Source organism: Rhipicephalus microplus, chromosome 9 (genome assembly GCF_043290135.1).
Source record: "Rhipicephalus microplus isolate Deutch F79 chromosome 9, USDA_Rmic, whole genome shotgun sequence".
In the NCBI taxonomy this organism is placed as follows: domain Eukaryota; kingdom Metazoa; phylum Arthropoda; class Arachnida; order Ixodida; family Ixodidae; genus Rhipicephalus; species Rhipicephalus microplus.
The window spans coordinates 68,028,078-68,044,845 of NC_134708.1; positions in this window are offsets into that span (position 1 = coordinate 68,028,078).

Below are 16,768 nucleotides of genomic sequence, written 5' to 3' on the forward strand. Positions count from 1 at the left end.
CTAATGGTAGAAGCTTGTGTACTGTGCGAGGTCAGTGCATGCGTTAAAGCACACCTAATGGTCGAAATTTTTGGAGCCATAAAATACGGCATTTCTCGTTATCACGTCATAATTTTTCGTTGTTAAATCCCAGGTATCATCATTATTACTATGTTACCAATGCATTCCGACATAGTCACTGCGTTACACAGAGCACGCCTGTATGATGAAGAACTGCCTCACCGCGGCCGTCTAGTGACTAAGGTTGTCGGCTGCTGACCCGCAGGTCGCGGGATCGAATCCCGGTGGCGGTGGCTGCATTTTCAATGGAGGCAAAAATGCTGTAGGTCCGCGTGCTCAGATGTGGGTGCACGTTAAAGAACCCCAGGTAATTGAAATTTTCCGAGCCCTCCATAACGGTGTCTCTCATAATCCTATGGCATCGGCGTACGCACTTACACTATGCATGCGCAGCTATCCTCCTTTGCTATCTCCAACAGCTCCGCGATACTCTCTCCACCTCTCTCCTACTACCTGCTTGCGCTTCTATGTTCTAGCTTCTGCTTTCGCGGTGCATGCGCTACCACAGCCTCCGAGATTTTCCTTGACTGCCGGATTATCGGCGGTCACTTGGGAAGCGCCCTTAGTCGGAACTGCAACGATGGCGCCACCTAAGTAGGGTCATCTTCAAATGAGTTTTTACGTTTTTGGAGCTTATGTGCAACAAATATAACGTAAAAAGTTTTAAAAGGTGTAATTATAGTGAAATAAAATTAACCCTACGTAAGTGACGCCACCATAGAAGATGGGCGTTTTGCGCTCATTCAGCAGGCAACCCCTCCAATACAAAGCATAGCCTCTGAAATCAGCAAATGCCAAAGTTGCTAATCTCAAAGGCCAAGTACAAAGACACACTAACCCTGCGTAGGTGGCACCGCCAGAGATGACGGGCGTTTCAGGCTCATTCGGCACGCAAGAAAAATATAGGAGCCTATGGCGCTACTCTCCTCCTCTAGTCTCCCCTTCTTCAAGTGTGAATATAAAGTGGGTGCGCAAGCGCGCTTCCCCTTCTCCTCCCCTCATATGACCCGCCCACCTCTCGCATCTCTACGCCAACGCAGGCATCATCTGCTTACGTACGCTCACCTACGCCCCATCATGCACCCCCCTCTCTCTCCCCTAAGCATCCCGGGCCATGGCGTTTACACCTCCATTACGCGTGAGCTCCCCCTCTTCTCCTACACTTCCCCTAGCTCTCACCTCGCAACGCCGACGCAGGCAGCATCTGTTAGTGTTTCTCGATTGAAAACACTGACTGCTCGTGCTGCACAACCATTTGCTGGCCACTAGGAGGTTTAAACCTCCTTGGCTGGCTACCTCGCATATAGATGGTTTCAAAACTGCAAGCGTTGTACCCAAAAAAACCTCCGGTCACCTGATATACCACCTTTAACTTCGAAACAAAAAGCACGTTCTTAAGTTTTTTTTCAAGGGTTAGGAAAGTCTCTTTCTATTTTTTCAGATAGAAGGAACGTGTGTAATGTGCAGAGGAATCCCTTATTTTTTAGTTCAAAATGAAATTTATATATATTGTCAAGACGAAGAAAGACGCTGGGGCACCGGTGTGTGGGCAGCTACGAGAAGGTAGAGGAAGACAAAGTACAGAATAAGAACAGCTGGCCCAGAATTGGTAGTTGTCTTTTAGTTAAGATCCTGCCGCCCGGTTCTTGGCCGATCCCCCTTTGTGGGTGTGCGCCAGAGTATCAAGGATCATCATCATCATCTCTTTTCTCTCCGTTACAATGGTGCAGTCGACGAAGAAGAAGTCTTACGTCCCGGCTTCGTCATCCAGGAAAGCCGCGATAAGCGCCGCCAGAGGACGGCGTCAAGGCCTCCTCGGCAGCTGTTCACCTGCCGCCACTGCCACCACCGTTCGGGGACGGCGTCAAGGCCTCTTCGGCGGCTGCAGTACACGTTACCGGTACCATTTTCCAAGGAACAACGTCCACGCGTTCTTGGCTATGGATTCTGCCGTCAGTGCAAGCCGACAAGTGAATCCTCTGCGGGAAGCCACTGGTACATGTCCTCGTGAATCGTCGGTAGTGCAGGCTTCTCAATCCAGGAACGCCGTTCACGCTTCTTTGGCAATGGAGTCAATAACCAGGCCGCCGCTTCAGCTGCCCACCGGACCATCAGTGGACGGTGCCCATGCCTCCTCTGTGGTACCAGGGCATCAGCCAATGGACACTATGCTACCACTTCGCGGCCGTAATACGCACGGGCTCCTGTCCTTTGGGAATGCTGTTCAAGCTTCCCATGGCCTGCATTCCCCATGCGGTACTCTTCCAACATACAAGCCGCCAAGAAACGCTGTTCATGCTTCCTTGGACATGCGTGGCACCACCGTGAGTACTACTAGAACCACGTACTTCACGGACGCGAACCAAAGCGGTTCATAAGCCTCGTGTGACAGTGCCGTGGATCTGCAGCGTACCATCGCACTGCTCCGCGCCTAGACTAACAAAGTGACAGCGTTGACAGCATTGTGTGACATTAACGCAAAGTGGGATGTAGCTGCCTCATACGACCTTGAGGCAAGCACACCGGAGCAACGCAGGGAGCTTCGGTCTTTTCTGATCGGGCTCTCACACCAGCTCGACTGCTTCGCGTCGGTGATCTCTGCGTTGCCACCTGCCACCTCAGAATCACAAGCCGTCTGTGAACTACCGGAATTCCATGGGGTCCGGAACGACGCCGACAGCTGGGTGGCAACCGTCAACGCGATAGCAATGCGCGAGGCCTGGACGGAATCTCAGACATGGACCATGGCTGTAGACAATCTCCGGGAAGGTTCAGCGGCATGGCACCAGTATGAAGGCTTCAAGCAGCAGTCCTGGGTGGAGTGGAGCTCCAAGCTCATAGCTGCCTTCGGCCGGACACAATCTCCGATCTCCCTTCCACCACCCAGTCCAACCTGACCGGTACCGAGGATGGAGTTCAAGAAGGGTTCCATCTAGAGGCTCCAGCTGAGCACTGCAGTTCTCCACATGAGCTTCCACACTCGTCGCTGGTACCGGACCCTAATTCGTGTCAGCCATCGGCCACCCCGTCCTCTTTCGTGGGGAGAGATACAGAGGGGCACAGAGTAGCTGGACCTTTCGTCAACGCGACCACTACCATATATCGAGCTCAAGTGGGGCGGCAGCTCGATGTCTCATCACAGTCCTCCAGTCTGACAAAAGGCAACAAGACCAACCTCGAGCCTCAGCAATTGGCGCCGCAAGCAGGCGAAGTCAACATCAGCACTTCCGGCCTCCCGGCGTACAGCCCTACTTGGGATCACGGGCAATGCAATATGACTTTGAGACCATCTGAATGCCGTGCGGATGACCATGAGGCAGTGTGCGTTGAGGAGGAATCGGAGATAGATCGGCCAGCCGGTGACCAGCTCGCACAGAGCAGCGAGGTGAGGCCTTCGTCCGCCCCTGGTGTCTGCAGCAATGTGCAGTTATGGTGGCGTTAACTTGTATGGACGCCGCGGTACAGAACAACCAAGGAGCATCTTGATTCCTTGTGCTGCAGAGCAAGAGGAGCCAAAGATGGCAGTGCAGCGGCTCCTTTGTCAAAGCATGATGGCCGGGAATCGCAGCCAGTCCAGAACACCGACGGGAATGAAGACCAGTGCCCCAAACTGCGCCAACTGAATTGCCTGCTGCTGCGGCCGCCTCGAGGCAGCCAAGGTCGCCCACCAGAGTGTTCGTCAGCCCCGCAAGGCAAGTCATGGCGTCCACGAGAGAGAACCCACAGACACAGCCAATACCGCCCACCAGAGACGGTATTGGCAACTCAGGGCTCCGGGCCTGCGGGCCGAAGACGACCATTGCGAAACACTCAATGGCGTCACTAGAGTCATCGTTGCCCGACTTTCAACGCAAGACACAACATGGCCAGGAGCGGCCTATGCGAGGCAGCCAATGCCGCCCACCAGAATACACCCTGACAGATCTTCAAGCAGAGGCGCACCGTGGCGTAGACCAACCGGCTCGAGGCAGCGAGTGTGCAACAGAGACACTTCCCCCCGACCGTCACTCCATGTTGCATTTGGTTCGGGACAACCACCACGATGCAGCCAAGCCCACCCAGCAGAAACTTTGCCGCCAGCTCCGCGCGCGCGCAGTCATGGCCGAGTGTCAAGACGAAGAAAGACGCTGGGGCACGGGCGCGTGGGCAGCTAAGGGAAGGTAGAGGAAGACGAAGTACAGAATAAGAACAGCTGGCCCAGAATCGGTAGTTGTCTCTTTTTTCTGCGTTACTATATATATATATATATATATATATATAGATATATATATATATATATATATATATATATATTGATACTGAATATGTGATTTGGCTTGGCTATGAGCCTCTAGGTAGTGGGGAACAGGCAGATTAGTGAAGAGGACGTTCAGCTAGTGAGATCGGCCTCTGGAGTACGACACCTTGAAGTCTACCGGTACACCAAAGCGGAATAAACCCATTCGTAAACGTAACAGAGTGGTGGAGGTGCTGGGTAGTAGGACGATAAGGTAGGCGAATGATGAATAGGGTCGTCGACCAATATGTCTTGTCAATGTAGCTCTTCGCGCACTATTGCCCTGATAGTAGCGGCAAGGTCAGCAGGCGGGCTCACTTCAACGTTGGCGACCATTGTTACATTTGCCAGCCTACCGAATTTCGGGGCAATACGACGGGTCTTCAGCTTATCGAAAGTACGGCAGTGACGTTGGACGGCAGAGACAGAAGTGAGGTCTTCCCTGCCTATCAAAAACTGTAGACGTGCTCTGCTATACCCTTCAGAAGGTGTCCGACTATGTCCTCTTCAGACATATACGGGTCTATGATCTTGGAGAGCATCAGAACCTCCTCTATGTAGGTGGTACACGTTTCCCCACGAGTCTGAGCTCTTGGAGCCAACGTGCGCTCTGCGCTTTTCTTTTTCGAATCAGAGTCACCGAATCATTCCTAATTTCTTCGGTGAAACGACCGCGGCTTCGCGGTCGCGATCACGGATCATGTAGGAACTTGCGTCACGAGTGCGACGATAGGCATGGAAGAGACGGAGGCGGCCGAAGAAGCTGCCATAGCCCTCGCGATAGCCACCACGGACGCCGAGGGAATAATAGGCGACTCGCAGACGGCGATACGCAACTACGCCAGCGGCCGGATCTCCCGCGAAGCGGCCCGCATTCTCCAAATTCATGAACGCAACATCTGCCGCAAAAACGACAGTTTCCTTGTGTGGACCCCCGCCCACACGGACCCCCCGCTTGTGGGCAACGCGACTACCCACGCCGCGGCTCGAGGGCTTACACGCTGAGCTGTGACGCCTGCCGACAATCCCGATGTCTCGCACACTTCTACAGCGATGCAGGAATGGACGTGGGGGGATCGCATGACCACTTTCCGAGACATCACGCAACACTACAGACTGAACAGATGCAAATATCCACCACCCCGCGCCAAACTAAACAAGAAACAGCAGGTTGCCTGGAGACAACTACAGACACACACGTATCCGAATCCGGTGATCCTTCGCCTCTGCTACCCAGGCATTTATACGTCCGACGCGTGTAAGGCTTGCGGAACCAGAGCGACGCTGCAGCACATGCTGTGGAAGTGTACCGGTAACGCGCAGCAGTCCCCTACGAACCCGGTAGACATGGCAGTCTCGAACCGCGAGGCGCGATGGGAGGCGGCTCTGCTCAGCCACGACCTTGCCGATCAACTGTGGGCCGTCCGGCAATCCGAGGATGCCGCCCGGGTCCAAGGACTCGAGGCCGTCTCTAAGGCCGGGGTGCTTGTAGCCCCAACCCGCTCAATGACGCCGGACATGTTCAGTAAAGTTTTTACTCACTCACTCGGTGAAACGATCCCACGTTGTTAACGAACCTTCGTGGTTTTTGTGCCACATCAGCGCGATTTCTGTGAGAAACAGCGCGACATTTCCCAATTGGTCGTTGGGATCTCAGCAGTTGTACCAGCTCACCCTTTTGTAATGTGTCAGCCACGCATTCACATCTTCTCCTTCTCTACCCGCAAACGGGTGGGGTTCCATACAGCGATACCGAGGTGCAGACGGCACTGACCTTGGCGTGATTGAGAAGCCGTGACCTTCGCTCTTGGCCATGACGGTTGTTGTCGGTGGCAGACCGGCAATACGACGGCTCCGGCGAAGTTCAAACAGCTGTGGCTCCGTGGTTCGTCCACGTGCTTTACCCAGCACCTCCAGCGACGGTGTCTCAACAATGGCCTTTGTGGACACAAGTGCAACCATATCAGTGATGAGTCTCGCATTCAAATTCCTTCTTGGACGAAAGGTTATGTTTCGTTGGGACCGTGCTGATACGTTTTGTGGAGTGAGCGGAAATGTCTTTCAACCTGTTGGTATCTGCACAGTGATTCTTAGTTTGGGGCGTCAGAATTTTATTCCTGATTCTGCTGTTCTCTTTCATTCAATGCATGATGTAATTCTAGGACTCGATTTTCTGAATCTTTTTGGTGCCACTGTCGATTGCCGCACAGGAGAGATTACAGTAGATTCAAATATTCCAGTAGCGTTATGGAAAGCACCCTTTGCGTGTCCATAGCCACAACTGTACCACCCTTGTCTGTCAAGTGTGTTCCTGTCGTCAGTTCCCCTGCAACCGAGATGACATTTGATGCCACCGTAGAGCCCATTCACCTCAGCTGCATAAAGAAAAGTGTTCTAATACCTTATTCTACGTTGTCGGTTATGCAAAAGCATACTGGTTTCTGGGCGATCAACGGCTTTAATGAACCTTCGGTACTACCAGAGGATCTACAACTTGCCAAGATCCGTCAACATCAAGTGTTCTCCCTTGCCATCCTTGCAGAGAGCAGCGATTCTCTAGATATGCCGGTTTCCAATCATCTGCACGCCAGGGACACCTCCATAATGACGATGATTGACAAGTCTTTTAGCACCAGCGAGCATAATAACCTGGCAAGCATTTTACGCAAACATGCTGATCTTTTCGATTTCTCACGGCTACAGTCTCCACTGTCATTCCCTGCTTCTCGTATAAAGCACCACATAGATACGGCATACCATGGACCTCATCGACAAAGGCCATACCGGGTATCGCCTTCGGAAAGCGCAGTGATAAACGAACAGGTTGGCGAGATGCTAAAGAAGTTTGTGATTCAGAAATCATGCAGTCCGTGGCCGCGCCCATAATATTGGTCAAGAAGGAATATGGAACATGGCGATTTTGCGTTGACTGCCGCCGTCTCAACGCCATCACAAAGAACAACGTATACCCACTACCACATTGATGATGCTATAGGCGGTCTTTCATCAGCCTCCTACTTTTCGTCTGTTCATTTGAGGTCAGGGTATTGGCCAATTCCTATGCACGAGGAAGACAAACAGAAAACGGTATTTGTTACACCAGATGGACTTTTTTAATTCAATGTGATGCCATTCAGACTATGCAATGTGCCGGCGACTGTTGAGCGCTTCATGAACGAAATTCTGCGTGGTTTGAAGTGAGAAGTATGCATGTGTTATCTGGACGATGTTGTTATTTTTGGGCGCACTTTCTGTGAGCACAACACACGCCTCGACCTCATGTTCAACTGCCTAAACAAAGCACGCTTGGTGTTCAACTCAAAGAAAGGTCATTTCGGAGAGCGCCAAACACTCGTCCTTAGACAATTGGTGAACAAAGAAGGCATACGGCCGGATCCGGCGAAGACAGCTGCAGTGGAGACGTTCATGCGACCTCACTCAGCGAAAGAACTACGCATCTTTTTGGGCCTCTGCTCATACTTCCATCGATTCATCCCTGGATTTACCAATATCGCGCACCCACTCATGTGCCTGCTTCTGAAAAGCAAGCCTGGACTCCGGAATGTACGTCCGCTTTTTCCGAGTTGAAGTTCCTTTTAACATCCCATCCAATTCTTCGACACTTTGACCCTCTGGCTCCCACAGAACTTCACACAGACGCTAGCGACGTCGGTGTAGGCGCCGCGTTGGTTCAACGCTTGGATACCAGAGAACATGTCGTTGGGTACGCAAGTCGCTCGCTAAGCAAGTCCGAGCGTAACTACACCGTCACTGAGCAAGGATGCCTCTCAGTAGTCTTCACAGTGCATCGCTTTCGGTCCTACCTATACGGATGCCCCTTTACAATCGTGACAGACCACCATTCTCTCTGCTGGTTGGTCAATCTGCGTGACCCATCTGGTCGGCTGGCGCGTTGGGCACTTCATCTACAAGAATGTGACTTCATGGTTTCCTATAAAAGCGGCCGAGGCCACGCTGACGCAGATTGTCTTTCGCGACTACCGCTTCTAACGACGGAATATGACGCGGACAACTGCAACACCTACATCGCATCACTGAACCAACCGTTTCCCGATACCAATGCCTTTAAGATTGAGCAGCAAATAAACCGCACCATACAGGAGCTCCTTCTTACCAGGTCAAGATCATCGGCGATTCGCTTCTGCATGCGCGGCGGGCTTGTGTACAAAAAACTATGCTACGACCGGCTTACGATATCTTCTCGTGGTTCCGAAGAGTCTTTGCGCTTTCGTCTTGCTGGCTATGCATGATAACCCAACGTCCGGTCATCTAGGCACAACGGAAACTCTTTGCCGTCTTCAAGAAAGATTTTACTGGCCAAAAATGTGCCAGACGACAGCCCAAAGCTTGAGTACGCGTCCGCTATATGGGATCCCGTGCAGCAAAATTTAATTAACGCGTTAGAATCTGTTCAGAACCGCTCAGTTCGGTTCATTTGTTCTAATTATTCCCGTACTGCTAGCATATCAGAAATGAAATCTAACCTTGACCTACCCAATTTAACTGTCCGGAGGAAACTGGCGCGACTGCATTTTTTTCATAAGATATTTTTTCACAATCCATCAATGAAGCGAGACCTCATTTCACAACCGTCATACCACTCATCGCGCATTGATCATCAGCATAAGGTTGCCATTCCGTTTTGCCGCACCAAATTCTTTTCAGCAGCCTTCTTACCGAAAACAGCCGCCGATTGGAACCACCTTCCCTCTTCCGTTGTATCAATAACAGACCCTTTGTTATTCAAGACTGCAATTTCTCAGCAATGCTTGTAACTATACGCAGTTTCCATTATCTATCTTTGTCTTGTATGTGCTTGAATTCTTATACTTTTTTAGTTGACTTATGTTGCCTTCCTGATTTGCGCATCTGATACTTACTTCTTTATTTTGTCTTTTTTCTTGTGTGTTATATATGTTGTACCCACCCCCTCTGTAATGCCCTACGGGCCCTGAGGGTATTCTAATAAATAAATAAATAAACAGTACGTTTCTAGTTGCAACGAGTGCAAACGCCGCAAGCGCCCTACCAGTGCTCCTCCAGGGAGACTACATCCTATTCTACCCTCTAGAACTTCATTCGAGCAAGTTGGGAGTGACCTTCTAGGGCCCTTTCCGAGGTCTTCTAATGACAATCACTGGATAGTCGTATGTACCGATCACTTAACAAGGTACTGCGAGACCGCTGCTATACCATCGACAACTGCAGCTGACGTGTTTATTCAATCTGCGTTTTGTGGTTATACGACATGGACCCTCCAAAATTGTTATCAGAGATCGTGGGCGACAATTCACAGCAGACGTGGTGGAAGAGATGCTTCGTCTAGGCGCTTCAAGCTTTCGGCGCTCTACGCCATATTGTCCCCCAACAAATGACCTGACGGAACAAACTAACAGGACTCTCACGATCATGCTCTTTATGTATATCGCCGCAGATCACAAGAACTGGGATGGCGTGCTACCTTTCATCACTAACGCATTTAACACCGCACAACATGAAACTACCAGCTACAGTCCGTTCCTTCTTCTGTATGCTCGGTCGCCTTGTCATACCCTGGATACCATCTTCCGTTTTTAGATCACCATGATTCCGGTAATTCGAGATCATCTACCGTGCAGAAGAAGCCAGACGTCTTGCTTACCTGCGCACCCGCGCTTCGCAAGATCGCTCAAAAACACGTTTTGGTCGTCAAGGTCGACACGTGACATATAATCACGCAGACCTCGTGTTGCTATGGGCGCCAAATAGAAAACGTGGGTTTTTCGAAAAATTGCTGGCGCACTATGCGGGACCTTATGTTTTTCTAGACCGTATAAGCAATTTAACTTACCGCGTAGCACGTCTTCATTCAAATGGCCGACGGTCTGCAAAGACTGAACTTGTCCGTATAGCATGCTTGAAGCGCTATATTCCCAGAGAGACACTTTAATTCACCCGGTGGGCTTCGTCTACGCGGAGGGAAATGTTACTGCATATGTGATTTGGGTATGAGCCTCTGGGTAGCGCGGAACAGGCAGATTAGAGAAGAGGACGTTCGGCCAGCGAGATAGGCCTCCGGTGCACGACACCTTCAAGTCTACCGGTAGGCCAAAGCGGAATAATCCCATTCCTAAACGTAACAATATCTGTATATATATATATATATATATATATATATATATATATATATATATATATATATATATATATATATATATATATATATATATATATATATATATATATATCGTTACGAATAAATATAGCACCTGGTACTATATAAACTCTTTATTTAGGGCGAACTTGTGCCCGTAAACTCGAAGCTAAAAATGGTCAGCCAAAAAATGTCTGTGCCGCTGACTCTAACTTCCTCGGTCTCCTCTTCTGCCCCTCGAGTCTCGTGCCAGTCCCATGGCGTAGCATCGTGGCGCGTGCAGGACGGCGTTCCATGGCGCGGCTTTCTTGCTACTTGCTTGACGGCTTTTACGAACGCGAGTTGTGGTACGCGTCTTCTGCGATGGTCGAGCTGTGGCATTAGTCCCCCTCCTAGCACGCATCGCCCCGATGCGTAGAGCCGGCTGACAGTTTCTAAACAATAGGACTTCTCCTTGTGTTAGACGACGTTGTTCAGTTCCTGTCGTAGTACGGTTTCATACGTACTACATGTACAACTTCCGGGAGATTCCTGCGTCATGTTGTGCATACTTGACCTTCAGGTATCACTTCGTAGTTTAATGGGCCTAGCTGACAAAGAACCCTGTAAGGGCCCAAATAGCGCCGCATAAGCTTTTCTGATAGGCCACGTGCACGTACAGGCGTCCAGACCCACACTTGGTCTCCAGGGGAGTACTGAACATCCCTTCGTCTTAGATTGTAACGGTGCGCGTCGACGTTCTGCTGTTGAATGATGCGGTTCCGTGCTAGTTGTCGCGCCTCTTCTGCCCTTTCTACATATTCGCTTATGTCAGGGTCCTCTTCATTCGTGCTGTAGGCAGGCAGCATCGCGTCTAATGTCATTATTTCTGTCCGACCATAAACAAGTTGAAATGGCGTGAAGTGGGTTGTCTCTTGTACAGCGGTATTGCATGCAAATGTAGCATACGGTAATATGGTGTCCCAAGTCCGATGCTCGACGTCCACATACATCGCGATCATGTCAGCAAGCGTCCTGTTCAGCCTTTCAGTTAACCCGTTAGTTTGCGGATGGTATGCGGTAGTTCTTCTGTATTCGGTGTGCGTTAGTTTCATGACAGACTGTACTAGCCTGGCAGTGAACGCAGTTCCTTTGTCAGTTATAAGAACTCTAGGTGCGCCATGTCGCAGCACTATCTTGGTCACAAAAAACTGAGCCACTTCATTGGCCGTTCCTTTTGTGAGAGATGACGTCTCGGCATACCGGGTCATGTAGTCGGTTGCTACAACTATCCAGCGCTTCCCAAACGATGACATAGGAAATGGTCCTATCAAATCCATTCCGACCTGCTCAAACGGGACTTTCGGGGGCTCTATCGGTTTCAAAAGACCTGCTGGTTTTAGGGGTGGTACTTTGCGTCTTTGGTATTCTCGACATGATCTTACGTAATGCTGTACTGAATCCATCAATTTTGGCCAGTAATATCTGCGGCGAATTTTTGCCAAAGTCCTACTAATGCCCAAGTGACCTGCCGATGGGTCATCATGACACGCTTCTAAAATTTCCGCTCGCAGTGATGATGGTATCAGCAGTAGGAACGTTTCACCGGTGTGTTGAAAGTTTCTCTTGTAGAGAACGTTGTTGCGGAGGACGTAGGAACGTAGTCCACGGACGAAAACTCGCGGTACTTCGACTTGCTGCCCCTCTAAGTATTGAATGAGCAGAAATAAGTCTGGGTCCATTCGTTGATCATGAGCCATCTCCGACACATTCACAGCTCCAAGAAATGCGGAGTCTTGTTCATGCTCAGGAGACGAGTTTTGGATTGGTGCTCGTGACAAGCAGTCCACGTCATTGTGCTTGTGGCCAGACTTATAGACTACGGTGATGTCATATTCTTGTAGACGTAGGCTCCATCTAGCAAGTCTTCCGGAAGGATCCTTGAGGTTCGCAAGCCAGCACAATGAATGATGGTCACTGATGGCTCGGAATGGTCTACCGTATAAATATGGACGAAACTTACTGATGGCCCATATAACTGCGAGACATTCCTTTTTCGTAGCTGAATAATTATACTCAGTATTCGACAGAGTGCGGCTTGCATAAGCAATAACTTTTTCTTCCTCGTTCTGCCATTGAACAAGAATAGCACCGAGGCCAACGTTGCTGGCGTCCGTATGAATGTCTGTTTTGGCATCTTCGTCAAACTGAGCAAGTATGGGAGGTGACTGCAAACGCCGTCGTAACTCAGAGAAGGCGTCTTCTTGCTCTTGGTGCCAGATGAATGGCACACCTTCCTTCGTAAGCCATGTCAGTGGTTTCGCAATCTTGGAGAAATTTTCAACAAAGCGCCTATAGTAGGCACAAAGCCCCAGGAAACGTCGCATAGCTTTCTTGTCTCTTGGCCTTGGGAAATTTTCAACCGCAGTGATCTTATTCGGATCTGGGCGGACACCGTGAGAACTGACAATGTGTCCGAGGAACCGAAGCTCCCGGAACCCGAAGTGGCACTTTTCGGGTTTGATCGTAAGTGCAGCCATACGAATAGCGTCCAGTACCGTTCTCAATCTCTGTACATGCTGCTCGAACGTAGTGGAAAAAATTACTGCGTCATCCAGATAGACAAGACATGACTGCCATTTGAGGCCGGAGAGCACAGTGTCCATCATCCTCTGGAAGGTAGCGGGAGCAGAACACAAACCAAATGGGAGTACTTTGAACCCGTAAAGTCCGTCGGGTGTCACAAACGCCGTCTTTTCCCGATCTCGTTCGTCGACTTCTATTTGCCAGTACCCGCTCTTTAGATCCAACGATGAAAAAAAGTGAGCATTGCGCAGTTTATCCAACGTATCGTCGACTCGTGGGAGTGGGTACACGTCTCGCTTCGTGACGAGGTTGAGTTTTCTGTAATCAACACAGAACCGCATAGTGTTGTCCTTCTTCTTCACCAGTACTACCGGCGATGCCCATGGGCTTTTGGAGGGCTGTATGACATCGTCGTCGAGCATCTCCTGTACTTGCTTCTTCATCGCCTCCCGTTCTTTTGGAGCTACTCGGTATGGATGCTGACATACTGGTCTAACATGCCCTTCGATTACAATGCGGTGCTTTGCTACAGGCGTACGTCCGACTTTCGAAGAAGAGGAAAAACACTCTGTGAATTCCTTGATCAACTCTACAATCTGGTCTTTCTGCAGAGATGAAAGCTCTCGGTCAATATCTATTTTCTCGAGGACACTGTCCACTGTTGAGGGCGTTGTAGGTACTTTTTCTATGGTGCAAACATCTGAGACTTGTACGTAGTCATGAAGTGATGCTATGGCTGCTCCCTTCGCCACATGCTGTACCTCGTTGGTAAAGTTAGTCAATAGCACATCAATATATCCGTTCCGCAGGTTCACTAGACCTCTCGCCACGCGTATTCCCTTTGTGAGCAGCAGTTCGACATTTCCATCAGCTAGTCCGGCATATTCACAAAAAACGTCGCTTTTCACAGAAACTGTCACGCTGCTACGTGGCGGCACTGTCACACCTTCATCCACAATACGAAGAGACGAAACAATTGGTTGCTCCGCATGACACACGGCAACAGCGTTCTCTGTAGAGAAAGAAACTTGGGATTTCTGCAAGTCGATGATGGCACTGTTTGCTTGCAGAAAGTCCATGCCCAGAATTGCCTCACGGGAACATTCAGGAAGAACAATAAAACTGCAGGCGTACACATGGCCTCTTATTCCCACTCTCGCTGTGCACAATCCTACGGGGCTGACTAAGTGCCGGCCGGCGGTGCGTATCTGCGGTCCGGTCCAATGAGTGAGCACTTTCTTCAGCTTCTTTGCGAGCATGCTACTTATTACTGAGTAATCTGCACCTGTGTCTATTAACGCTATGGTTTAGACGTCGTCTATTCTGACTTGTAGCTCGGATGTCACGTCACCATTACTGCGCTTGTCCGTCGTTGTGTCAGTGTCGTCGTCTGATCCGGTTAGCGATGGAGGGTTTTCAGTTTTTCGAAAATCAGTGGCCCTGCCTTCACAGGTCGCCGGTTCTAGTTTTCCCGTCGCGGGCTTGGTGAACGACGTTTCGGGAAAGTAGATGATGGGTGTGGACTCGGCGACCTATTGCGCATTGGTGCAATCGACCGCGATTCATGTCGCTGAGTGTTTGGATAGGCATAGCGCGAAGACAAATATTCTTCGATTTCGTAAGGGCGCTCACCGTTACGAGGGCAGGGCGCATTCACTGGGAAGCCACGTAGCCCGACCCGACGGTAGTGGCATGTCCGATAAAGATGACCTGCCTCCCCACAGTGGTAGCAGAGGGGCCGCCGGTCTGCCGTGCGCCATACATCACTTTTGCGGGGTCTTGCTTCTGGCATCGGCGCTGGAGTACTGCGAGGAAAGGTCGGTGGCATAACGGGAGCTTGTGCAAAGCTCGGGCGCCTCATGTCTTGCCGTACGACTTGCGCGTACGACAGCTGTGGCTGAGGTTCCGGTTGCGTGTAGTGTGGCACCTGAGGCTGCGGTTGAATAATTGCTTGCCGCACTTCCTCACGCACAACGTCCGCGATTGAGGGCATCGCTGAAGGACTTTGAGGAAGTTGCAGTTTCTGGAGCTCCTCCTTAACAATGGCCCTCACCATTTCCCGGAGGACGTCAACGTTGGTGGGGAGGGTTGTTGACTCCGCCCTGACTGAAGAGACGCTGAAGAGTCTGTTGTACAGTCGCGCACGTTGTTGTGGTGTCCTTTCCATGGTCGTTGCCTCGGACCGGAACTCCGCCACAGTTCGCGGTGGAATACGCACCAGGCCTGCAAAAATTTCTTCCTTTACTCCGGGGGAAGGTGGACGCGCGCGGAGGTGAGCGGTCGCATGTGACTTTGGCTCCTGCAAATTTTCCTCTTGTGGCTAACTGATCACTCCAAACGCCCCGAATACTTGACTGGACCTATATGTGAGTGTTACCGACGCTTCCTGTGATACTTTTTCAATACTAAGACGTTTTTTACGCAAGCCGCAGCCCTTTTAGGGCTGTCGGCTAGCAGTATCGCTGCTAGGCCTACCTCTCCCTAGCATGAGCGCTGGAACAGGGCGCGACGCAGCCGGCGTCGATGGTGCGCGTTCCTGGCGCGCGATCCACGAGAGCCTCTCAAGACAACGCCAGCATCCTTCGTCACCACCAAGCCATGCAGTGGCTCAGGAGCGCCAATCAAGAGCAGCACCGAAGCCCCCACCACTGCCGCGCAGTGATTACAAAATCATATTAAGAGTCCGTGGAGGTTTAAACTGTGCTGTGATACATCCATGCGTCCTCAGACAAATAATCCTCAAGGCGGCGGGTCTCCCAATCTCTGACCGCACCAGTTCTGACCAAATACGCGTCAACTCCATCAACCATACCGTTCTGATTAGCACACCAGACCTGGATCGTGCCGACCTCTACCATGGCATACGGCTCTTGAACTTCAACGGCACCCCTCATGAAGTCGCCACCCATGTCGCTGATCCCGTCGATACCTGCAGAGGAACCGTTCTCCTGCCTTCCGATTACTCGGAAGACGAAATCATCTCGACCCTCCGCCGATGCAACCCAAAGCTGACTATCGGAGGTGCACGACGCCTGGGCAGCACTGAAACCATTCTAATCATATTCCAAGGCAAAATCGTTCCTTACTACGTCCACTACGACGGCTGTGCACTTCGATGTCGTCCCTTCAGGCAAAAGGTTGAAGCCTGCACACGGTGCCGTCAGATTGGTCATCGCCAAGACGTCTGCACCAACACCAGTGACACACTTTGTCCCAAATGTGGACTAAAAGATGCACCTATGGACCACGAGTGTGACCATGTTTGTGTTGTGTGCAATGGAAACCATGAAACAGGTTCATCGCTGTGTAGACAACGATTTAAGCCGCGCCCTACACGGTCCATGGAAAAGCAAGACCCACCCATCCACCGATCTCCTAGTCGCGAACAAACTCACGGTTCAAGCCAGCGGAAAAGTCGAAGCAAAAGCAAGGAACGCGGGCGGAAAAGTCGAAGCAAAAGCAAGGAACGCGGGCGACGCTCCAGTGCCAGCAAAAGTAAAGATCGCGGTCGTCGCTCCGATTCAACGACGCAAGACGACGCCTGGCCAGGCCTAACACCAAGCCCTGCTCTCAACAACTCTCCGGTCAACTCACACCAGGTAGGCTGGGCTAAGTCAGCCTCTTCTAGCTGCTCCTCAAATCACACCAGTAACAACGACTCCACCCTCTTTAAAGAAAATGCAACCCTAAAAGCTGAAATTCAGAGGCTTAAA